Source organism: Notamacropus eugenii, chromosome 4, assembly GCF_028372415.1.
Source record: "Notamacropus eugenii isolate mMacEug1 chromosome 4, mMacEug1.pri_v2, whole genome shotgun sequence".
Classification (NCBI taxonomy): Eukaryota; Metazoa; Chordata; class Mammalia; order Diprotodontia; family Macropodidae; genus Notamacropus; species Notamacropus eugenii.
The window spans coordinates 82,860,007-82,886,606 of NC_092875.1; the positions used below are offsets into that span (position 1 = coordinate 82,860,007).

The window sequence follows — 26,600 nt, forward strand, 5'->3', positions numbered from 1 at the left end:
TGGCAGAATGAATAAGAGATTTTAAGACTTCTTCACATTTTATGGGTCTAAAATTTCTTACAGTTCTTAACTGAGAAATTAAATACTCCAGTCCTCTTATGGAATTCTCTTGATTTTAAGTAGATCTAACAATGGTAGGTGTCCGATTTTCTCTTTAGTAGAATATTTCCCATGCCACCTGTGTCTGCAGATTCCATTGCTTCCCTTACTTTAGCTCCCTAGCAGAGGAGAGCATTGTCAGGGCATTAGAAATTCTATGCTTTCATCTGCTGAACTCACTATAGTTTGTCCTTGGTCGTAAGACAGGTGTCATGTCTTAAGAATTTGTTTTCTTTTCAGTCTCAGAAGAGCCAGAGGACATGTCATTATGAGCTCTGAATCTCTGCTGAATACATGAAGATCTTGTCTCTGAAGATTAATCCACATTTTATTTCTATTTAGGCATAATCGGTACATTGTGTCAGAGTGAAGTATTTCCAGGTTCCTGCAATGGTTTACTATGAAAATAAACATTACTAGAAGCTAGAAGAGACCTTGGGTGAGAGAAGAGATTACACTTGAAAGAAATTTAACACCATAGTGTGGTGGAATGGACCTTAGGGGTTATCCAAGTCAAATTGAAATTATTTGAAAAATGCAGAAATTTTCTCCAAAAAACCATAAGTTTTAATATTTGCAATTTTTTCCTCCCAACAATCATGTTGAGCTGCTAATGTCATTATCTTTCATGCTACAGATAAGAAAATTAAAGCTTGGTATGTGAATCCAAATCCAAGTTCTGCAAACTGGCTCCTAGGGAAGGATGACTCCAATCCTCAAAGTGGAGAAATGTCTTTCTGAATGTCACATGGTGCTTTAATAGCAGGGATCCAGAATTCAAGAACAAGCTTCTGACATGCAATCAAGTGTTCTCTCCATTGACCTACACAATCTTTCATTGACAAAGGCTTCCTGGCTTCATTTAGTTTGCATAGTTAATATTTGTTTAATTGAATTGAATTTAACTGAGTTCAGCAAATATTCTTCATCATGTCTTGCTTCATTCAACAGGTACCTGATGCATTTCTATTCTGTGGATGAAAACTATGCTTGCATTTGTTATGATGAGTATGTTGATGGATACCATATGTAAATCTGAACAAGGCCTTTGACACTGTTACTGGTGAGGCTTATGGAAAGTTAAGTCAAAATTTGATTGCCCAAAGAAGTTCATCAATATTTTATGTCAATTTTGCGATGACATGTTTGCCCTGGTTCTGGACAATGGACAAAGCTCTCGTGCTTTTCCAGTCACTACTGGAGTGGAACAGGGCTGTGTGCTTGTGTCAATGATTATTAACAGGCTGTTGTCAGCCATGTTGACTAATGCTTTCAATGAGGATGAGCATGGCATCAAGGTCAACTACCATACTGATGACAAGCTCTTCAATTTGAAAAGGCTGCAAGACAAGACCAATGTGGAGGGAGTGTTGATGCATGATTTTCTGTTTTCAGATGATTGTGCACTCAATGCAGCCTTTGAAGCTGAGATGCAAAAAAGCATGGATCAATTCTCTGTTGCCTGTGCTAATTTTGGCCTAATAATTAATACCAAGGAAACACAGGTGCTCCATCAACCACCACCACACTATCTGTACATGGAACCATATGTTACAACAAGTGGAGAAGTTTTGAAAGCTGTGAATAAATTCACTTATCTTGGTAGGGTACTTTCAGGGATGAACACATTGACAATGAGGTTGATGCACACATTGACAGAGCTCGCTCAGTGTTTGGAAGGCTCTGAAGAAAAATTTGGGAGAGAAGAGGTATCAGACAGACTGCCAAACTGAAAGTCTACAGAGCTATTGTGCTGACCTCATTGTTGTGTGCTTGTGAAACATCGACAGTCTACCAATACCATGCCAAGTAATTGAATCACTCCCATTGTGACTGTCTTAGGAAGATTCTGAGGATCACCTGGCAGGATAAGGTAGCAGACATTGAAGTCCTCCCTAGAGCTGAGCTGCCAAACATTCAAACTATGCTTCAGAGGGTGCAACTGTGAAGAGCTGGCCAAGATATTTGAAGGCAAAATGTTGGCTTGCCACAAACACTATTTTATGGAGAATTCTCATGGGTCAGGAGATCACATGGTGGCCGGAAGAAACGATACTAGGACACTCTCAAGAACTTTGGATTTGACTGTGTAACACTGGAGACACTGGCAGAGGACCACTCAGCATGGCATGCCCACTTCAGAAAGGGTCCTGAGCACTTGGAGCAAAGCAGGCTAGAGACAGCACAAAGCAAACACAGAATTCGAAAATTTGGCATATTTACCCCAAATGTTCACATGGACTCTCTGTGCCCCACCTGTGGTAGAGCATTCTGAGCTCATATTGGTGTGATCAGCCACAGTCAGAGACACTGAAATTACACTTTATCTTGAAAATTCCATCCAGAAACAAAACCAAAACCAAAACAAAACAACAAAAAAAAAACCCAAAACAAAGAAACATGAACAAAGAAAGAAACAAAAACCTTTCAAGAGATACTTGTAAAAATCCCCACTTCCAAGAATGTCACTCCAAGACAAGTATCTCTCCTCCAAAAGCATCCTCCTGCTCCACACGGAAGCAAATTCCAGAGAAGCTCTTTGCAGCTAAATACACCTACTCATGCAAGTTTTCCTTTTGTATGAACTCAATAAGGACATTGTCCAGGGCTAGCTATTGTGCTAACAACCTAACAACTGAATTTTTATCTAGTTTCCTAAGTACTAAGTTTTGTCTAGAACAGGCATTTAATCATAGAAACAACACTGTCCTTTTCTAAAGCTTTAAATCCAAGAATTGACCTACAGCTAAACACATGGTCGCCAATATCCTGTGATGTTGAAGGGATGCTGAAAAAACCCTGAACTCACACTCCATGCTCCTCTTGGCCAGCTAAACGATTTCAACCTTTTATTTTTCTAGAGTTGCAGAATCAATATTGGGAGGAAAACCCCAAGTTCCTCTGAAATAATACATGTAACTCATCAACAAAGAGACTCTTCAACAATCCTCCCAATGGACCAGAAGAGCAGGGAGAGGGAGTCCCTGAGGTTTCCTCCTTCCCCAGTGCTTATACAGAACTCGCTTCTGGATTTCTGCCCCGAGCTGCCCTTAGCCATCTGTCCACCTACACCCCCACTAGCCAACACTTCATTCCCTCCTCCCTTTGATGCAGCAGAAGCAGCTCAGCCAACCCCAGCCCCTGGTCCCTGGACTCCGCTGCCTTTGCTGCCTGTGCCACCTCCCCAACTTCAGCACCAGCCACTACACAGCCTCCACCACTGCCATGACCACATCAGCCCCCTCTCAGGTGCAGCAGAACTACCACCAGGACTCAGAGGCTGCCATGAACCGCTAGACCAAACGGAAACTCTACGCCTCCAATGTTTAACTGTCCATGTCTTACTACTTTGACCAAGATGATGTAGCATTGAAGAACTTTGCCAAGTACTTCCTCTACCAGTCCCAGGAGGGGAGGGAGCACACTGAGAAGCTGATGAAACTCCAGAATCAGCTTGGCAGCCCCATCTTTGTGCACGACATCAAGAAGTCACACCGAGATGAATGGGAGAGTGGGCTGAATGCAGTGGAGTGTGCTCTGTACTTGGAAAAAATGTAAATCAGTCATTACTGGAACTGCTCAAGCTGACAGCCAACAAGAATGACCCCCATTTATGTGATTTCATTGAAACCCACTACTTAGATGAACAGGTAAAGTTCATCACACAACTGGGTGATCATGTAGCCAACCTTGGCAAAATGGGGCCCCCAGATTCTGACATGGAGAAATATCTTTTTGACAAGCATACGCATGGGGACAGTGACAACGAGAGCTAAGTGACACCTGGCTTCCCCCACACCTGGGAACTGTGGGCATGACTCTTACTGTCTTTCAGTGCACATATATTTTTGTTCTCTGACCATAATTTGCATCAAAATACTACCACCATTTACATCTTAATAAAGTGACTAGTTACTAATAGAAAAAAAAAAACAAACAACAATTCAATATACAAAATCAATGCTTCTCTCAAGCGTTTGAAGACCACCACAAAGATGAAGATCACCCAGGATGACATGTGGAATCTTATTTCATTTTGGACAGCCCTCATTATTAGAAAGTCTTCTCTTTGCATGGAGCTTAAAACTGTACAATTTATTCCATAAGGTAAGTGGATTTTCTTTCTGAGACCCTGTTCATATGCAATCATGTCTGGGGAAGGGGTGAATACATGAATACTTGGAGATTAGTTGAGTTTCTCTGGTTTCTGGTTGTCCCTTAGGGGAATAGGGAAGGCTGTGAGTGGGACATAGACCTGGTAAATTTTCATATGATAAGGCTATGTTAAACCAGGGGGTAGGGAATCTATCTGTAGATAGAGTGTTGAGCCTGGGCTCAGAAGACCTGAGTACAAAATCAGCCTCGGACCCTACCAGCTCTATCACCCTAGGGAATTCACTTAACCTCCATTTGCCTTAATTCACTGGGGTTTGGAAATGGCAAACCACTCCATTATTTTTGCCAAGAAAATCTCATGGACTATATGGTCCACATTCCCACTGTCAGACCCAAGTGAACAATACCAAGAAGAGGTATAGCAGAGAACACAAAGAGCTGAGAAGGAGTGGGCCTGGGCTCAAGTCTGGGATCTTACACTTACTAGCTGTATGACCTTTCTGAGCCTTAAGTCTTTAATATTCAAAACTGGCAGGCTGAATAAGAGATCTTAAGGACTCTTTCACATTTTACAAGTCTAAAATTTCTTACAATTCTTAAATGAGCAATTAAATGCTACAGTTCTACTACGGAATTCCCTTGGTATTAAGTAGATCTAACAATGGTAGGTGTCCTGTTTTCTCTTTAGTAGAATATTTCCTATGCCACCTGTGTCTATAGATTCCCTTGATTTCCTTACTTAAGCTCCCAGGCAGAGAAGAGCATTGACATGGCTTGAGGAATTCTATGCTTTCACCTGCTGCACTCACAGTAGTTTGTCCTTGGTGATAAGACAGTTGTCATGTCTTAAGAATTTCCTTTCTTTTCAGCCTCAGAAGAGCCAGGGGACATGTCATTATCACATCTGAAACTCTGCTGAATATATGAAAATCTTGTCTGTGAAGATTTATACACATTTTACATCTATTGAGGCATTATTGGTACATTGTGTCAGAGTGAAACATTTCAAGGTTCCTGCAAAGGTTGATTATAAAAATAAAAATACTAGAAGACAGAAGAGACCTTGGGTGAGAGAAGAGATTACACTTGAAAGAAATTTAACACCATCGTTTGGTGTAATGGACTTTAGGGTTTGTATAAGCCAACGCTTATTGGAAAAATGAAGAAATTTTCTCCGAAACACCATTAATTTTAATATTAGCAAACTTTTTCCTACTAACAATCATGTTGAGCTGCTAATGTCATTGTCTTCATGCTACAGATGAGAAATTAAACCTGACTATTTGAGCCCCAATCCAAGTTCTTCAAACTTGCTCCTAGGGAAGCATGACTCCAACCCTCAAAGTGGAGGAATGTCTTTCTGAATGTCACATGGACCTTTAATAGCTGGGATCCAGAATTCAAGCACAGGCTTCTGATATGCAATCAAGTTTTCTCTCCACTGACCTACACAGCCTTCCACTGACAAAGGTTTCCTGGCTGAATTTAGTTTGCAAAATTAATATTTGTTTAATTGAACTGAATTGAACTGAGTTGAGCAAATACTCTTCATCATGTCTTGTTTCATTCAACAGGCAGGTGATTCATTTCTATTCTGTGGATGAAAACTATGCTTGCATTTGTTCTGATGAGTATGCTGATGAAAACCATTTGTAAATGTAACCAAGGCCTTGGACACTGTTACTGGTCAGAGCTTATGGAAAGTTATGTCAAAATTTGATTGCCCAAAGAAGTTCATCAATATTGTATGTCAATTTCATGATGGCATGTTTGCCCTGGTTCTGGACCATGGACAAAGCTCTAGTGCCTTCCCAGTAACGAATGGAGTGAAACAGGGCTGTGTGCTTGTTCCCATGCTTATTAGCATGATGTTTTCAGCCATCTTGGACAATGTTTTCAATGCGGATGAGCATGGCATCAAGGTCAACTACCATACTGATGACAAGTTCTTCAAATTGAAAATGCTACAAGCCAAGACCAAAGTGGAGGGAGTGTTGGTGCATGATTTTCTGTTTGCAGATGATTGTGTATTCAGTGCAGCCTTTGAAGCTGAGATGAAACAAAGTATGGATTAATCCTCTGTTGCCTGTGCTAACCTTGGCCTAATAATCAATACCAAGGAAACACAGGTTCTCCATCAGCCACCACCACACTATCCGTATGTGGAATCATTGGTTACAACAAATGGAGAAGTTTTGAAAGCTGTGAATAATTTCACTTATCTTGGTAGTGTATTTTCCAGGGATGAACATAATGACAATGAGGTTGATGCACACATTGACAGAGCTCAGTCACTGTTCGGGAGGCTCTGAAGAAAAGTCTGGAAGAGGATAGGCATCAGATTGACTACCAAACTGAAAGTCTACAGAACCGTTGGGCTGCCCTCATTGTTGTGTGCTTGTGAAACATGGACACTCTACCAGTGCCATGCCAAGAAACTGAATTGCTTCCATTGAAACTGTCTTAGGAAGATTCTGAGGATAACCTGGAAAGATAAGGTAGCAGACACTGAAGTCCTTGCTCAAGCTGAACTGGCAAGTATTCAAACTGTGCTGCAGAGGGTGTAACTCTGATAGGCTAGCCAACATATTTGCATGCAAAATGTTAGCTTCCCAAAAAGACTATTTTATGGAGAACTCTCATGGGGCAGGAGATCACATGGTGGCCAGAAGAAACGATCCCAGGACACTCTCAAGAACTTTGGATTTGACTGTGCAACATTGGAGACACTGGCACAGGACCGCTCAGCATGGCATGCCCACGGCAGAAAGGGATTTGAGCGCTTTGAGCAAAGCAGGATTGAGACAGAATAAAGCAAACTCAGGATGTGGAAATTTGGGATATTCGCCCCAAATATTCACGTGGACAATCTATGCTCCACCTGTGGTAGAGTATTCTGAGCTCATATTGGTATGATCAGCCACAGTCAGACACACTGAAATTCCACTTTATCTTGGAAATTCCATCCTAAAAAACAAAACAAAAAAAAACGCAGCCAAACAAAAGCAAACAAAAAAAGAATTCCTCTTCCAAACGCATCCTCCTGCTCCACATGGAAACAGATTCCAGAGAAACTCTTTGCAACTAAATACACCTACTCATGCAAGTTTTGCTTTCATGTGGACTCCAACAATAACATTGTCCAGGGCTAGCTATTGTGCTAACAGCCTAAAAACTGAATTTCATCTAGTTTCCTAAGTACTAAGTTTTGTCTGGAACACACATTTAATCATAGAAAGAACATGAGACTTTTCTAAGCATTAAATCCAAGAACTGATCTACAGCTAAACACATGGTCGCCAATATCCTGTGATGTTGAAGGGATGCTGAAAGAACCCTGAACTCACAATCCATGCTCCTCCTGGGCAGCTAAACAATTTCATCCTTTTATTTTTCCACAGTCACAGAATCAATATTGGAAGGAAAACCCCAAGTTCCTCTGAAATAATTCATATAACCCATCAACAAAGAGACTCTTCAACAATACTCGCAATTGACCAGAAGAGCAGGGAAAGGGAGTCTCTGAGGTTTCCTACTTCCACAGTGCTTATACAAAACCAGCTCCTGGATTTCTTCCCAGAGCTGCCCTTTCATACCTGTCTGCCTACACCTCCACTAACCAACACTTTGTCCCTCCCCCCTTTGATGCAGCAGAAGCAGCTCAGCCACCCGAGCTCTTGGCCCCTGGCCTCAGCTGCCATTGCTGCCTCTACCACCTCCCCAACTTCAGCCCCAGCCCCTGAACAGCCTCCACTGCTGCCATGACCACATCTGCCCCCTCTCAGGTACAACAGAACTACCACAAGGACTCGGAAGCTGATATCACCAGCTAGATCAAACGGGAACTCTACGCCTCCTATGTCTAACTCTCCATGTCTTACTACTTTGACCAAGATGATGTAGCACTGAAGAACTTTGTGAAGTACTTCCTCTACCAGTCTCAGGAGGAAAGCCAGCACACTGAGAAGCTGATAAAACTCCAGAACCAGCTTGGCAGCCCCACCTTCCTGCAGGACATCAAGAAGCCATGCCAAGGTGACTCAAAGAGTGGGCTGAATGCAGTGGAATGTGCTCTGCACTTGGAAAAAAGTGTCAATCAGTCATTACTGGAATTGCACAAGCTGACAAATGACAAGAATGACCCCATTTATGTGATTTCATCAAAACCCACTGCTTGTACGAACAGGTAAAGTCCATCAAACAACTGGGTGATCATGTGGCCAACCTGCGCAAAATGGGGGCCCCAGATTCTAGCACAAAGGAATATCTTTTTGACAAGCACACCCTTGGGCACAGTGAAAATGAGAGTTAAGCCAACCTGGCTTCTCCCACATCTGGGAACTGTGTGCATACTCCTTCCTATCTTTCAGTGCACATATGTTTTGGTTATCTGGCCATAAGTTGTACCAAAAAATTACCACCATTTACATCTCAATAAAGTGACTAGTTACACATACAAAAAAAAAAAATGAATATCAAGCCAATATCCCCAATTGATGCTCATCTCAAACCTTTAAAGATCACCACAATCATGAAGATCACCCAGGATGACCTGAGGAATCTCATTGCATTTTGGACAGCCCTCATTATTAGAAAGTCTTCTCTTTTCATGGAGCTGAAAACTCTACAATTTATTCTGTAAGGTAAGTGGATTTTCTTTCTGAAGACCCTGTTCATATGCAATCATGTCTGGGGAAGGGGTGAATACATGAACACTTGGAGCTTAGTTGATTTTCTCTAGTTTCTGGTTGTCCCTTAGGGGAATAGGAAAAGCTGTGAATGGGATATAGACCTGGTCAATTTTCATATGATAAGGCTGTGTCAAAGCAGGGAGTAGGGCATCTATGAGGACATAGAGTGTTCAGCCTGGGATCAGAAGACCTGAGTAGAATTTAAACCTCAAACCCTACCAGCTCTGTCACCCTGGGCAATTCATTTAACCTCCATTTGCCTTAATCCACTGGGGTTTGGAAAAGGCAAACCACTCCATTATTTTGGCCAAGAAAACCCCATGGATTGTATGCTCCACATGGCCACAGTCAGACACAAGTGAGCAATACCAAGAAGAGGTATAGCAGAGAACACAAGGAGCTGAGAAAGTGTGGGCCTGGGCTCAAGTCTGAGATCTTACACTTACCATCTAGGTGACCTTTCTGGGCCTTGAGTCTTTAATATTCAAAATTGACAGGTTGAATAAGAGATCTTAAGGACTCTTTCAAATTTTACAAGTCTAAAATTTCTTACAGTTCTTAGCTGAGCACTTAAATACTGCAGGTCTGCTATGGAATTCTCTTGGTTTTAAGTAGATCTAACAATGGTAGGTGTCCTGTTTTCTCTTTAGTAGAATATTTCCCATAGCACCTGTGTCTGCAGATTCCCTTGATTCCCTTACTTAAGCTCCCTAGCTGAGGACAGCATTATCAGGACATTAGGAATCCTATGCTTTCACCTGTGGAACTTGAAATAGTTTGTCCTTGGTGATGACAAGTATCATTACTTTAGAATTTCTTTTCTTTTCAGCCTCAAAAGAGCCAGGGGACATGTCATTATCTGCTCTGAACCATCCACATTTTATGTCTGTTGAGGTACAATTGGTACATTGTGTCAGAGTGAAATATTTCCAGGTTCCTGCAGTTTCTGATTATGAAAATAAAAATTACTACAAGCCAGAAAAGACCTTGGGTGAGAGAAGAGATTACACTTGAAAGAAATTTAACACCATAGTGTGGTGGTATGACCTTAGGGGTCATCTAAGTCAACTCTTATTTGAAAAATGAAGAAATTTTCTCCGAAAAAAACACAAATTTTAATATTTGCAGACATTTTCCTCCTAACAATCATGTTCAGCTTCCAATGTCATTGTCTTCATGCTGCAGAAGATGAGAAAATTAAACCTGGGTATTTGAGCCCAAATCTAAGTTCTGCAAACCAGCTCCTAGGGAAGAATGACTCCAACCCTCAAAGTGGAAAAATGTCTTTCTGAATGTCACATGGTACTTTAATAGCTGGGATCCAGAATTCAAGGACAGGCTTCTGCTATGCAATCCAGTGTTCTCTCCACTGACCTACACAGACTTCCATTGACAAAGGCTTCCTGGCTGCATAGAGTTTGCATAATTTATATTTGTTAAATCAAACTGAATTGAACTGAGTTGAGCACATACTCTTCATCATGTCTTATTTCATTCAACACGCAGCTGATACATGTCTATTCTGTGGATGAAAACTATGCTTCCATTTGTTCTGATGAGTATGTTGATGGATACCATTTATAGATCTGACTAAGTCCTTTGACACTGTTACTGGTGAGGGATTAAGGAAAGTTATGTCAAAATTTGATTGCCCAAAGAAGTTCATCGATATTGTATGTCAATTTTACAATGGCATGTTTTCCTTGGTTCTGGACAATGGACAAAGCTCTTGTGACTTCCCAGTCACCAATGGAGTGAAACAGGGCTGTGTGCTTGTTCCCATGCTTATTAGCATGATGTTTTCAGCCATGTTGAGTAATGGTTTCAATGAGGATGAGTACGACCTCAATGTCTACTGCCATACTGATGGCAACTTTTTCAATTTAAAAAGTCTACAGAAGAAGACGAAAGTGGAGAGAGTGTTGGAGCATGATTTTCTGTTTGCAAATGATTGTGCACTCAGTGCAGCCTCTGAAGCAGAGGTGCAGCAAAGCATGGATCAATTCTCTGTTGCTTGTGCTAATTTTGGCCTAATAATTAATACCAAAAATCACAAATGCTCCATCAGCCACCTCCACACTATCTGTACATGAAACTATCGATTACAACAAATGGAGAAGTTTTGAAAGCTGTGAACATGTTCACTTATCTTGGTAGTGTACTTTCCAGGGATGAACACATTGACAATGAGGTGGATGCACACATTGACAGAGCTAGCTCAGTGTTTGGAAGGCTCTGAAGAAAAGTTTGGGAGAGAAGAGGTATCAGACTGACTACCAAGCTGAAAGTCTACAGAGCCATTATGTTGACCTCATTGTTGTGTCCTTGTAAAACAAGGACAGTCTACCAGTGCCATGCCAAGAAACTGAATGATGTCCATTGGAACTATCTTAGGAAGATACTGAGGATCACCTGGCATAATAAGGTAGGAGACACTGGAGTCCTTGCTAGAACTGAACTACCAAGTATTCAAACTATGCTTGAGAGGGTGCAACTCTGATGGGCTGGCCGAGATGTTAGAATGCAAAATGTTGACTTCCCAAAAAGACTATTTTGTAGAGAATTCGCAAGGGGCAGGAGATCACATTGTGGCCAGAAGGAATGATATCAGGACACTCTCAAAACTGTGGATTTATCTGTGCAATGTTGCTGACACTGGCACAGGACCGTTCAGCATGGCAGACCAACATCAGAAAAAGTGCCGTGAGCTTTGAGCAAAGCAGAATTGAGACAGCACAAATCAAACACAGGATATGGAAATTTGGAATATTCACCCCAAATATTCACATTGACTCCTTGTGTCCCACCTGTGGCAGAGCATTGTGAGCTCATATTGGTGTGATCAGCCACAGTCAGACACACTGAAATTACACGTTCTCTTGGAAATTCCATCCAAAAATAAAACAAAACACACACACACAAAAACCAGGAAACATAAGTCATACGAACAAACAAACAAAAAAAACCTTCTTCCAAGAGCATCCTTGTAAATGTCCCCACTTCCAAGAACGTCACTGTTAAAAAAGAATCCCTCTTCCAAACGCACCCTCCTACTCCACATGGAGACTCTTTGCAACTAAATACACCTACTCATGCAAGTTTTGCTTTCATATTGACCCCAACAATGACATTATCCAGGGCTAGCTATTGTGCTAACAGCCTAACAATTTTATCTAGTTTCCTAAGTACTGTTTTATTTAGAGCAGGCACTTAATCATACAAACAACACTGGCCTTTTCTAAAGCTTTAAAACCAAGAATTGAGCTGCATCTAAATATATGGCTGCCAATATCATGTGATGTTTAAGGGATGCTGAAAGAACCCTGAATTCACAATTCATGCTCCTCTTGGCCAGCTAAACCATTTCAACCTTTTATTGTTCCAGAGTCACAGAATCAATATTGGAAGGAAAACCCCAAGTTCCTCTGAAATAATTCATATAACTCATCAACAAAAGACTCTTCAACAATGCTCCCAATGGACCAGAAAAGCAGGGAGAGGGAGGCTCTGAGGTTTCCCACTTCCCCAGTGCTTATGCAGAACCAGCTCCTCGATTTCTGCCCAGAGCTGCCCTTACCCACCTGTCCACCTACACCCCCACTAACAAAAAAAAAAAACAAAAAAACAAAAAACAAAAAACAAAACAAAACAAATAAACAAAAAAACCCATGAATATCAAGGCATTATCCCCAATCGATGCTTATCTCAAACCTTTAAAGATCACCACCATGATGAAGATCACCCAGGATGACCTCAGGAATCGCATTACATTTTCGACAGAACTCTTTATTAGAAAGTCTTCTCTTTGCATGGAGCTGAAAACTCTACAATTTATTCCCTATGGTAAGTGGATTTTCTTTCTGAAGACCCTGTTCATATGCAATCATGTCTGGGGAAGGGGTGAATACATGAACACTTTGAGCTTAGTTGATTTTCTCTGGTTTCCAGTTGTCTCTTAGGGGAATAGGGAAGGCTGTGAATGGGATACAGACCTGGTCAATTATCATATGATAAGGATATGTCAAAGCAGGGAGTAGGGTGCCTATCAGTACATAGAGTGTTGAGCCTGGAATCGGGAGACCTGAGTACAAATTCAACCTCAGACTCTTCCAGCTCTATCACCCTGGGCAATTCACTTAACCTCCATTTTCCTTAATCCTCTGGGGTTTGGAAACGACAAATTACTCCATTACCTTTGCCAAGAAAACCCCATGAATTGTATGGTCCACATAGCCACAGTCAGACACAAGTGAACAATACCAAGAAGATGTATAGCAGAAAACACAAAGAGCTGAGAAGCAGTGGGCCCGGGCTGAAGTCTGGGATCTTACAGTTACGACCTGGTTGAACTTTCTGGGCCTTTAGTCTTTAATATTCAAAATTGGCAGGTTGAATAAAACATCTGAAGGACTCTTTCACATTTTACAAGTCTAAAATTTCTTATAACTCTTAACTAAGCAATTGAATACTCCATTTCTGGAATGGAATTCTCTTGGCTTTAAGTAGATCTACAATGTTAGGGGTCACATTTTCTCTTTAGCAGAATATTTCCCATGCCACCTGTGTCTGCAGATTCCCTTGATTCCATTACTTAAGCTCCCTAGCAGAGGACAGCATTGTCAGATCATTAGGAATCCTATGCTTACACCTGCTAAAATCACAATTTAGCTGATCTGTGGCCTGCGTCATGATGTTATTGAGGTAGAGGGCTCAGCAGTGCTCATAGAATGCACACAGACCAGGCAGAAAACTGTGAAAAACATCTGTCCCCAGTCACTCCTCACTAAGTTAATGCTGAGCTCTTCTCCCCATGACAAAGGGCAAAGGTTCATCACTAGCTGGGGCCTCAAAGGGATTCTATCTCCATCCTCCTCCCTGACTCAGGGTGGAATGATCAAGGGGTGCAAGGTTTACCCATAGCTCCCTTCCTTTCTGTAAGCTGCCTGGGAGCTCCAGAGCAAGTTGGATGGTGAGTGCTCTGTTACTCCAAAAAGAAGCTATAGAGGGGACTCTTGGTGTGGTAAAAATTCAGATTCCTTCAGACTCAAAGACTTTGTGATGCAAAGACACCAAACAGTGAGCTCCAGGGTTGCATTATCTAGTCCTTGTTGGGTAGCTTCTAGTAAGTGTCATGACCTCCCTGGCCCTGGCCATCACAGACTTGACCCAGTGATGGTCAAGTAAGGGTGGAAAGAGTATGACCTGATAGTGAGGAGGTCCTGGCTCTGATAATAGTTAGCAGTATGACCTTGGGGAAATCACCTAAAACCTAACAGAGCATCAGGGACCCCATTAGATTGTAAGCTCCTTGAGGGTAGGGACTGTCTTTTGCTCTTTCCATCTGCAATGTTTACACAGTGCCTAGTACAAAGCAGGTGCTTAAAAATATTTATTGATTGATTGACTATATAATAAGGGGACCATAGGATCACAGGTTGGATTGGGTGATCCCTAAATTGTCCTCCAGTGCTAAAATACTATGGTTTCTATGAACTGAGGCATTTTGGGGTAACAAATGAATGATGGGAAAGCACGGTGACTGATGCATGAGACACCTTAGTGTACCACTGTGCATTGGTATCAATGACTGGTTATGTGATTTTGAGCAAGTCAGTCTACTTCAAATGAGATAATGTACGTAAAGCACTTTGTAAAGCATGGAGCCTGTGTAATTTTAGATGCTGGCTGTCATTCCTTAGGTCTTTCTTCCTTCATTTAGAATGTAATTTTGTGGAGGACAGAGATTCCATAACTCTTGTATTTTTTATCCCCAGTGTACTTAGCACATATTTAACAAGAACTTAATTAACTGATATTATTCAAGATGCTAATGAAGATAAGGATGATTGTGGTGAGGAGCCCAGTGATGACTCTTGGGTTCATCCTTGACTGTCCAAGATCTTTCCTACGAGCAGGAAGGAAAATGATATGTGGGGTCCTCTGGGAGTTGTAGAGTGTGGGGCAAAGCAACATGTAAACACCTGAATGTGGAAATTCTAGTCAGAGCCCATGTTATTTTTTGGCACGCTTTCTTCTTTTACATAAGGAATTGATTGTGCTGCCACTAAAGCCAAGGCCAAGGGAATCACCAAGGGCAAAAGGGAGTTGGGAAGGAAAGTGGTTCCATTCGAATTCATACTCCAACTTCATAGGATCAAAGGACTTGAGACATGAAAGACACTGGAACCTTAGAGAGCATCTCGGTCAACTTTTTTTTTGAAAGATGAGGAAATTAAGACCCAAAGAAGTCCAAGAACTTGCCCAAAAGCCTCAAAAGTGAGAATTTGAATCCAGTTCCTTTTAGTCTACTGTAAGTTTCAAAAAGCTCTTGAAAATATATCTGCCTCACCACATGGGATTTAAGCCGGCCATAACAGGGGGAAAAGGATTATACATAGGACAAACTCTGAGGCAGGACAAAAACACACAACCCTGCATCATGTATCCTTTTCATCACCTTGGCAACCCCCTTCTCTCAGGGTCACAGTTTCCTCATCTCGATCGTGCTATTTTAGAGACACAGACCTTAACTGTGAAAATCCCCAAAAGAGTAGGGGAATCTATAATATAGAGTGATAGTCCTCTTTTGTTAACTGTTATTATGGTGTTTTGTACCTAAACAGGCTTTGATAATGAAAGGATTTTTGATTGTTTGCTAATTTTTAAAGTATTTTCTTTCCTTCTACAGACCTTCTTGCCCACAGGAGTTCTCTAGCATCATGGACATCTGCTGAACTAAAAGAAGGTATTGTGTGAGGAAAATACAAAAGAAACACCACAAAACATAATAGGTTGTTGCTCATTCACTTACTGTAACTCATGGCATCCCAGAATGATAGAACCTCAGAGTTACAAGGCACCTTAGGGGCCACCTGGTCCAATCCCCCCGTGTTACAGATGACTTAAAGAAAACCCAGGGGGAAACATGACTTGCTCAGGATCACACAGAGTAATTGGCAGAGCAGGTATTTGAATGAATCTCTTTAGGTTACAAGTGAAGTCTTCTTCCTGCTTTAACACCTTTTTTGGGCCTTAGTTTAATCATCTGTAAACTAGAAGTAATAATTTCTGCCTTACATTTTCACAAGGCAGTTATGAAGAAGCCATTTTTATAAAGTGTAGAGAGATATATATCATGTGAACTTTGCTTTTATAGCTTTTACTATTCCTATGCTGTAGTATCTAATCCCTCTCAATTTTCCCTCCTTCCTGATGCTCATCTATAACTTCCAAACACCCAGATTCCTGCTTAAGGACTCATTTGAGTGGAAAACATGGAGGACAGAAGCAAAGCTAAAACCTTGAAGACTATACAGAAGCCTCATGCCCATTGATCATAAATATTTTGAGAAGAGTGAGGAGACTTGGACGTAGTGAGTTTCACATAACTGTTTTAGAAATGAAATTTATTGTATTTTAATAGACAAGAAAATACTGGCTACTGATATTTTCCAGTGAAGGGAAAAGTGAGTTTTTGCAGGAGGTGTAGTGAGACCCAATTAAGCCAGATCATAGCCAGACTATTTATTTAAAGATTAAAATCTAGGAGAGCAGCAGACAAAAAATGGAAAAGACCTGTTAACATTTTTATTACTAACTCTCTTCTCTGTCAGTGACAGAGAAGTCACTATGTGGGGACTTTAATATTAAAATCTCCAAGGTGTAACATGTGGAAGTAGAGTTCAGAGTAGACCAGGACTCTACACAGAGGAGATACATGCTAGAGTTAACACAGTTTGCAGAGTTAGGGTATTCTTAAGTTGTCTGAAAGATGGAATGATGCCAAATGCTTAGAAAAGTCAAGAATTTTATTATAATATCTCCTTTGTGCCTCCACCCCACAAATTTCCAAAAGGCAACTGAGAAAATAGAAACACTTATGTAGTCCCTGAACATACTTCCCCATGTCGATCAATATTGCATGGGAATAAGATGAACACACGAATGTGATTCAAGAAATCAGTCCCAGACACTTGGAATGGCCTAAAGAGAAACAGAAGTGTTTTCAAAGAAGGACATAGAGTAGTCTGGATTGACTGGAGCAAAACAGGTATAGATGGGGAGAAGAGAATGAGATAAGCAAGAAAGGTAAGATGGTACCAGATTATTTAGGCCTTGAATGCCAGGCAGAAGATCTCAAAATGGACAGGATATACTGCTGTATTGAAGATTTGATCAGTGAAGCTACATGGCCAAATCTATACATAAGATTATTAGGTTGTGCTAGACTAGAGGATATTATTGAAGATGGTATAAGAAGGTATCGAGTAGACTTTGGCACATTATGCTATAGAGGACCACATGTCTGCTGTCATATAGTTGACTGAAAAATGCAGAAACTGTAAAATCCCAGTGTACTCATTTTTTAATTTTTAGTTATTTGACTCAAAAGAGCAAACTGCCCCTTTTGTTGGCTCTCCTCCAGTAAGATATCGCCTGTACCTGATCGAAAACTTATAGGAGTCTTGTAACACCATGGGTGACTGTAAGAAAACTAGTTATCACATTGAATGAGGCTTAAAACAGAACAATGAGTGGCCACCCAAGGTCTTTGCTCCTGTCATAAAGGATGCCCAGCTCTGAGTCCCAATGGAAGAGGGATTTCCTGTAAATGCTGAATCCTTCCAGATATTCCTATTTATAGATGACATTGTACTAATAGGTTAAAGTCCCACAACTTTAGAGTCACTCAGTAGAAATGAGAAGAATGCAGGAAAAGGGGAGGAAGAATGTGCTCCAGGTTGAGATCTGTAATTAACGAGATCATTAAATCTTATATCTAGAGGTAAAAGGGGACCTGAGAGGCCTTCAAGTCTGACCTCATTTTTTAGATGAGGATAATTAACCTCAGAGAGGTGAAGAGACATAGTGAAGGTCACACTGTAGTTAAGTGTCTGAGGTAGTCTTGGAACCAAGATCTTAGTAACTTCAAGTCCTGTTTCATATACACATATGTGTATTTACGTGTACATGGTGGTACACACATACATCTAAATGGCAGAGTGGATTGAGCATTGGATCTGGAGCCAGGAAGACCTGAGTTTACATATAGCCTTAGATACTCATTAACTGTATGAGCCTGGCCAATCACACATGTGCCTGTGTGTTAATATGTATGTGTGCACACTGTGCATGCATGTGCGAGTGCATACTCACAATCATTATAAACATGTCTTTTGTGTACACATTGTATATATGTACATACGCATATGAGTACGTTTACATACAGTCTTTTCTTCTGTATTCTTCCAGCGATGATATATTGCTGTGAATTATAGAATTCCATGTTCTCCAAAAGAATTACATTTGAGGGTAAGCCACAGAAAAATGGAAAGCTACCTGATATTCAGAAGCAGGTTGTACTATGTAATATGAAGAATTATGCCTAGGGGAGTAGATCATCACCAAAGAGTCCATGATCTGGAAAGGAGATGGTCATAGAAAGAGTGAGAGACAACCAGTGGACAACTGGCATGCTCCACTTCCATAACAATGTAAGAGGAAGCAGGGGGAGATTCCTAGCAGATTGGGCAGAGCTCTTCTTCAGTGGAATTTATGGGAGGTCCTTGGACAAGAGTAAGACAGAATAAGAAGGTTGGGTTTGACAGAATAGTTTACATCCTATTCACTGAACTGAATTACCCATATTGAAGAAATCATAGTAGTATGAAAGAAAGAGCAGTAACCCCCCACATTTATATGTGTGTGTGTGCACTAGGAGCTAGAAAAATAAGAAGATGCCTCACATGGAAGGTGGCATTTAAGCCAGACTTTGGAGGGAAGGAAAGATTCTACAAAGTGGGAGGTCAGGAGGGAGGCTGTCCCAGGCCTGGGGGACAGTGGGGAACAGCCTTTGAAAGGTACCAAGGTGGTTGATGATAAGACTTGTGTGATCAAAAATCCAAAATACGTGTGTGAGGAGTAAATGTACTCCCTTGTGAAGTTCAGATTTCATGTTGTTACCTCTGTTTTACTGAGAAGGAAACAAGAACTTACTGAGGTGCTGGGATTTGTCAAAGGGAATACAGTTAGTAAAGGCTAGAACTCAAACCCAGTGCACCTGACTCCAAGCAGGCTGCTCTCTCTGTTGTGGTCATTCTAAACCATCTTATCATTCTAACCACAATGCCCACTGAAGGAAGGCCATTAGCAATACAAAGGAGTAACCTGCAAATAAGGACAAGGAACAAAACAATAAAATCTTAGAGGACACAGAGGAGGCATTGACCCTTTACTAAGTTCTAATGAATTCCCATGGGTGAGAACTTTAGAGTTGTTTGCCCAGCATTTGTGACATCAGAAGGAAGGATCTTGGTCTTTTGGATAGACCCAGCTTATGTCTCTGCATTTAGGCAGGGCCCCCTGACTAATCTGCCTAATGAACAGTTTCTATAGGAGCTATCATCTCTGTATTTTTAGGTCCCATGCAGCCTGCCTCCATAACAAAGGGAGTAACAAGTGCCTTGTCTGGCCTTAAATCTGGGGACCCAGACGTTCAGGCTTTGGAACTGATCCCTAAGGAGACAAGAGGAAAAGGTGAGTAGGAATACCAGCACTGTCCTTGGATCCGATTAGAGAGAGTCCCTGCTGCCCATATAGATATGAGAGAGCCATTAAATCACTGGAAGGAGGGTTTGGATTCTGAGCTCCAAACTCGCAGTATTGTAATGTTGAATCCAAGGTGGCTATGTTTGGCTTAACTACATGTCTATATAATACATGTGTATATATGTGTGTGTAACTACATGTGTGTATATAATGCATGCGTATATATGTGTGAAGCTACATTTTTGTATATAATACATGTACATATGTGTGTGTGCACGTGTGTGTTTGAAAGAGGCAGACAAACAGACAGAGAGATAGAGAGTATCTTTGTAGGGCCTGACCCTGGTCTGTAAGGCAAACTCGGGAAGTAAGATAAAAGGAGTTTATTAACACAAAAAAGCAGCAGCACTGGGTGCACTTTTTGGTGTGTATACAATGTGTTTATAATGCTCCCTGTTGGTCTTCTCTCCCAGTACAAAAAGTATCTTGTATTTGACTACAAGCTCCTTGAGGGCAGGGATTGTCTTTTCCTCATTTGTAATCCCAGCATTTAGCACAGTGCCTGGCATACAGTAGGGATGTATTCAATGTTTATTGAAATGAACTGAACTGAAAAATTCCAATTCCTGTCCGTCTCAATGCAGGACATCTTTTCAAGCACTGTAAACAACACATAGCACATGGTCCCCATCTCGTTTCAAAGAACTCCCCTCATATCTCTTTACCCATAGGAGCATTCATCAGTGGACCACTCCCCCACCACTAAAACAAAGCCTCCCTCCTTTTACAATTCTTCTCCTACACTTGGGATGAGTCAGCCTCAGTGACTTCAGTTTAAAACCTTATTTAGACTTTGAATATGTAGCAGTTAATCTTCATAAGATGTCCTGTGCATGTCCACTAACTTCATCTCCCCATAATAACCTGTATCAATCAAAAACACTTTTGCCTTTATAGAAAAGTTGCTTACTTCTGTCTACAAAAAGCAATACTAGTTTCCATAGAGCTTGATTGTAACCTGTGGCACATCAACATTTTAATAACGACCTTCAGTTCCTTAAGGAGTAAGTTATGGGTAATTTCAGGCACCCTGGGTCAACATGGAAGACATTTTTGTAGGGACAAGACTTTTCTAGTACCGTTCACCCAGTGCAACCACATGTAAGGCCTGCTCTGCATGAGATGCCATCATCCTATTCACACAGTGTGCATGAAGCCTTCCAGGCTTGGTCTGGAGATCCCCATTGGAATGGAATAAATTGCCACGATATAAATTGTTCTCCAGGTTCTACTCATTTCACTCTGTATTAGCTCGTAGATGAAGAAGAAAAGGAGGGAAAGAGAATTTGAACACACTTTATAAAAAGAATGTTAAAAATAAAGGAAAAATTAGTAAAAACACATCCTCCTGAAAGGCAGAGGTTGTCTTTCTGCTCTCTTGTATCCCCAGTACTTAGCACAATGCCTGACACATAGTAGGTACTTAACAAATGTTTGTTGACAGATTATTGCTTGGTTATTTAGGAGAAGCAGAATAGTATAATGGGTAGAACAGTGGAGTGGAGTTTGGAAGACGGATGTTCAAATCCCATCTAAGAAACTGACTAGCAGTGTTGAACCTAAGCAGTTTAATCCCTCTGGGCATCAGTTTCTTCATTTGTAAAGTGAGCATGTTAAACTAGATGATCTCTAAGGTCCCTTCCATCTCTAATTCTGTTTTTGCGGTCTCCACCTGACAGATAAGAAGGCTGAGGGACTGAGACACAATGTTATTCTCCCAAGGTCACACAATATCAGAAAGAAGGCTAGAGGCCAGGTCTTTTGACTCCAAGTCCTATTGCTTTGAAAAGGTCTTCCTAGAGCAATCTTTTATAGACTGCCAAGGATTTCACTGTGTTTACACTCAGATCCTGTGATGTCCCAAAAGATGAATATTTGATTTGCTTTTTCTTTTATTTGTAAATTAGATTGTGACAGATTCACTTTTGTGCAACTGGGAGACAGTGGAGAAGTCAAGGAGGAGATGCCTCAAATTGAAGAAATGCTCTTTTGTCTGACGTCTTGGTGTCCAGAGGAATTTGAATCTTCTGGTTGTGACTGTGGTCAAGAAGGAAGGGGAGACTCAAGTGATCCCATGGATAGGTATGCGGGATTATAGATATGTGATATGGATGCAGTGTCAGGACCCAGTACTGGCACAAGGTCAACTGGCATTGGTTCATTGCACTGAAGTCCTGACTCATCAAGATAGCCAGGATCAGGAATACTTTTAGATCAGAGCTCCATAGCTTTGTGTGTGTGTGTGTGTGTGTGTGTGTGTGTGTGTGTGTGTGTGTGTGTGTGTGTGTATGTGTGTGTGTGTGTGTGTGTGTGTGTGTGCGCGAGTGAGACAGAGAGAGAGAGAGAGAGAGAGAGAGAGAGAGAGAGAGAGAGAGGTGGGGAAGGGAGAGAGAGAGACAGAGAGGGAGGTGGGGAAGGGAGAGAGACAGACAGACAGAGAGAGAGAGGGGAGAGGAGAGAGGGCGAGAGAGACGGGGGGAGGAGGGAGAGTTTGTTTTTAAAGAGAAAACAAAGTTGTGCCTGGACACTTGGTACTTTTGAACAGTAAAGGTTTTGCTTTATTGTAGGTGGTACTTTTCACATCATTGTTGCTTGGAAATAGGGAAGAAATTTGGCTGAGAGTTAGAGAGGAGTTCAGCATCCAATGTGACAGGGGAGAATCAGAAAATAAAATGTAAGTGATCCCAGGTCAAGCTAGCAGGGAATCATTGAGTACCTGCCACATGTTCACATGGCCCTTCCCTCCAAACAGCTGAGTAATCTGTTTAGCAATAGGAAATAAACACAAGAAAAAATATATATATATATATATTTATGTTTGTATGTATATATACATACATATGTATAGATGTATGTGTAAATACACAATAAACTAAATTTAAAGTATTTTATAAAGTAATTACGCAATAAGGAAAAACGCAAGAAAAATTAACAAAGTCAAAGAAACTACACAAACCCTAAGAAGACTATAAATAATTCAAATGTTAACTATCCTGAATTTTTAAAAGTTCTACTGGTGCCTGTTTTTTACACAATTGTTATTCCCCATCCACCCCCAACTCTCTATACAAGTAGCAAAATTAATTCATATCCATTGACAAAACATGGTTCCATAATACATCTATATTCTGCCCCCATGGTCCCTTAGCTTTCTGTCAGATGTGTTTGTTATGTGCTCTCCAAAGACTGGTTATTGTGCCTGATCTGAGCCTGACTGCCTTGTCTGGGTTATTGTCATCATTGTATATGTTCTTCTCTTCATTCTACTTGTTTTGCTCTGAATTTTGATCTTCACATGGAGGCTGGATGGTCACCATCATCCTATGGTGACAGGATTTCTGCTTCACTTAGGAACAAGACTAGATGACTCTGAAGTTCCTACTTCCTTGAAGTTGTTATTTCAGATGACAACAGCTCCACCTGAAAGCACTGTTTCTCAATGTATGAAGCCAAGAATGTTTATTGAACATCAGTTATATATTTCAGACACTCTGAGGCCTATTAAGAAGTATACAAGGCATGGAGATGATATGAGATTAAGCCAGTTGAAGGGAGTAGGAATGTCTAAACTGGAGCAGAGGAGACTTTAGTGGAGCCTGAGAGCTATTTCCAAATACATGAAGGAATGGAATGTTGAAGGGTTATACTTGCTTTGCTTCACCTAAGAAGACAGAACTAAAAACAACTGAAAGAAATTGCAAACAGGCAGATTGAGGAGAAATATTAGGGAAATTTTAGTGGAAATTTAAGTGGAATGAGTCACCTCCTCGGGTTATAACAATTTCCCTGTCAATGGAAGCATTTAAGTAGAAATTGGATGACCACTTCCTGGGGAATCTATAGAGGAAACAGGATAGGCTGCTCAGGGGTAGAGTGGTGTCAGCTACCTCTGTGATGACTTCCAGTGTAAGGGTCTATTGTTCCAAGAATTCAGAGCCCCTGTCCCTAAGTCACTGGTCATATGGCAGAAGAGATACTCACCCAATCAACATTCCTTCCGTACCTATCATGCACTTTACACAGTGCTCAACTCTGAGCATAAAAAGGAAAAAATAGAAAGAGTCCTGCCATCAAGCAGCATACATAGACAAATAAGAATTTACAATACAAAGCATCATATGCCATGGGTCAAATGAGTGGCAAACACAGTGTTTCCAGCAGGGTAGCCACTTAGCAAAGCCTAGTAGAATTGTTTTCAGGTGATCAAAGAGAGGAGAGATCCCTTTCAGCTGAGATCATCAGAGAAGTCTTCATGGAAGAAGTAAAATTGGAGTTGGACCTGGTTTAAAAGTATCATGTTTGTTTCAGTTGAATGACAAAGTTAGAAGCCAGGTAGCAAAAGGTGAAAAGTAAGGATCGGACTTGGAAAGTTTCATTGGGGAAAATCTTCGTGGATGAGATTTGAATTGACTTTTGAAAAATGGATAGGATTTAGAAATGCAAAGATTTTGGGGAACTGGAAAAGAAAGTTTTGCAAGTGAAAAAAATGCAGAGTGGAGAAAGTACAAGACGAAGCTCAGTGAATAAATTTGGCTAAACCAAAGGCTATATGTAAGAGAGAAAGAAGCCTGGAATGGTTAAGAGATGAGAACTGAAAATCAGGATCTGATCAAAGAACTCACATTTGAAGGGCAGCTTAGGCTACCAGGGGAAATACTAACAATACGATTAATAATTATAGTTTGCATTCCTGTAACTCTTTCAAGAGAGGACAGATAGACAGAGAGATAAACGATACATACATACATACTGTGCCAAGTGCTAGTGATACAAATGCAATTAAAAAGAAAGCCTGTGCCTTCAAGGGGCTTCCATTCCAGTCTGTGAAGACAATATATAAAAGCAAGCTGGGAAGTGGAGGAGGGGAAAGTACATGCTGGTGGGTGGGGAAGGCTTTATAGTTACAATGTACCTTGGCACTTATCTTAGTCATCTGAGTCTAGTAATAACTGTGAATCTCTATCTGATATACAAGGAAGCCTTGAGACATGACTATGTCCAAATAGGGCAAATGCCAGTCCTATCCCACCTTGAAATTCAATAAATTCAGTTAATTATTTTTTCAGTGCCTATTGTGTAAAGATAACTATGCTTGGTTCTAGCACACATACAAATTGGGAAAGACCAATATGCTGAGTAAGGGAGGTGATCATTCTGTCTTCCTCCACACCAGTCATAACACAGCTGATTTATTGTGTCTAGTTCTCTGCATCGCATAACACAAAGACCTCAGATGAGTTGGGGCATGTCCAGAGAAATGTGACTAGGATGGTAAGGGAACTGAAAGCCTTACTATATGACTGGCTAAAGGAATTGGAGATGTTTAGACTGCAGGAAAGAAGACCAAATTAGATGAAGAAACAGGGATCTTCAAATCTATTAAGGGCTGTCATGCAGAAGAGACATCAAAGTTTTGTTTTACTTGCCCCTAGAAGGCAAAACTAGAACTAATGAGTAGAATTTATAAGAAAGAATACATTGGAAAAACATAAAAGTTTCCTAAATGTGAGTGTCATGCTTAAGTGGACTAAGCTGCTTTGTAAGTTAGTGTGGGAGTTCTCCATGAGTGGGAGCGTTCAAGTACAGGCTGTCTGCTTACCTGTTAAAGTAGCTATAGATGAGAGCTTTGCTTTAGGCAGGGGCTAGACAAGACTATGTCCAAAGTGCTTTGCAACTCCTCAGGGAGTTTATAATCCAGCAGGGGATTCCATTTCCATGCATTATATAATACAAAATTATGCTTGAAGAAGCATTCTAGTTAACAAATTTCTTTGTAAGAGTTGATGAAGTAGAAAAAGTGCTCAACTTCAAATTTGAGAAGCTGTGAGTTTGAATCCAGAAACTGCCAGTTACTTTATAGCAACAAGCAAGTCATGTAACTGTCTGAGCCTCAGTTTCCTTATCTTTAAAATGGGGGTGATAATATCGTACTCCCTGTGTCCAAGGCTATTGTAAAGAAAGCCTTGCTAAAATATAAAGTTTTACTATATACTCCAGAATTATTCTTGGTGACAAGTATGCAACATTTTGGTCTGTCCATTGTTTTCCCTTTGCTTCTTTAGGTAGAGGGCAGAGTCTGTGTGAGAAGCTTCTGTGCTCCTGTGATCAGTGTATGGCTGCCGCAAACTTCAATGAGAGTCACAGGTTCTGGAGTAGATCCAGGTGCCAGGAGAATGAAGCACCATGGGAAGACAGTCACCATGAATGGCCATTCCCTCCCACTGGTGTAGAAACCAGGAGCTCAAGCTCTGCAGAAAACATCAATGAAGATTCTGTTGCTTCCCTTGCAGGAGGTTTCAGAAGAAAGAAGAGATTCTTGGGAAAGGCATTTGGCAATGCTGGTTCCAGGCCAGCCCACGGACAATTATTTGTTTCCTTCATCAGTGAAAAACACCAAAAGCAGGTCATCTAGATCTATATTATTCCAAATTTAAACTTTCTGAAGCCTAGGATGCCTCACCTGCTGAATCATAATAATGACTCTTCTAGACGTTCCCCCCACAGGTGCAATGGGAAGATTGACTGAGAAAGTAAAGATGATGCTTTGAAAGTTAGAATTCCTACACACACATGAGACCTCATTATTGCCAGACTTCTTAGAATGCAAGATCAGAGGGGTCTGGGTGTACCTCTTATCTGATTTGTATTGAATGTATTGGATCATGGAATTTAAATAAAAATTCAAATGTGTTTTTAGAACTTCCCCACTGTAGATGACGATGCACCAGTGTTGCTGGGGGTATATATGGGAGAAGGGCTGAGGGGATCACTGCCTGAGCACTTAGTCTTTGAATGCTATTCCTGGGAAAGCGGAGCAATGATAAACCTAGAGTTAGCACTTCAGGTAAAGGAAGTTCTAGTTAAGTTAGGTATCACTTACTTTCAGGCAAGTAGGTAGCACAATGGATAGAGTGCTGGGTCTGAAATCAGGAACTCCTCTTCCTGAGTTAAATCTGGCCTTAGACACTTATTGTGTGACCCTGGGTAAGTCACTTAACCCAGTTTGCCTCAGGTTCCTCATGTGTAAAATGAACTGGAGAAGGAAATGGCACATCATTCCCACATCTTTGCCAAGAAAACTCTAAA

General features: G+C 41.0%; 2 pseudogenes; both read left to right on the plus strand.

Moving 5' to 3' along the window:
• Window positions 1-146: 146 nt before the first annotated feature.
• On the plus strand, window positions 147-7,087 carry LOC140500211 (ferritin heavy chain-like; annotated as a pseudogene).
• Window positions 7,083-26,174, plus strand: LOC140500212 (ferritin heavy chain-like; annotated as a pseudogene).
• The last annotated feature ends 426 nt before the right edge of the window (window positions 26,175-26,600 follow it).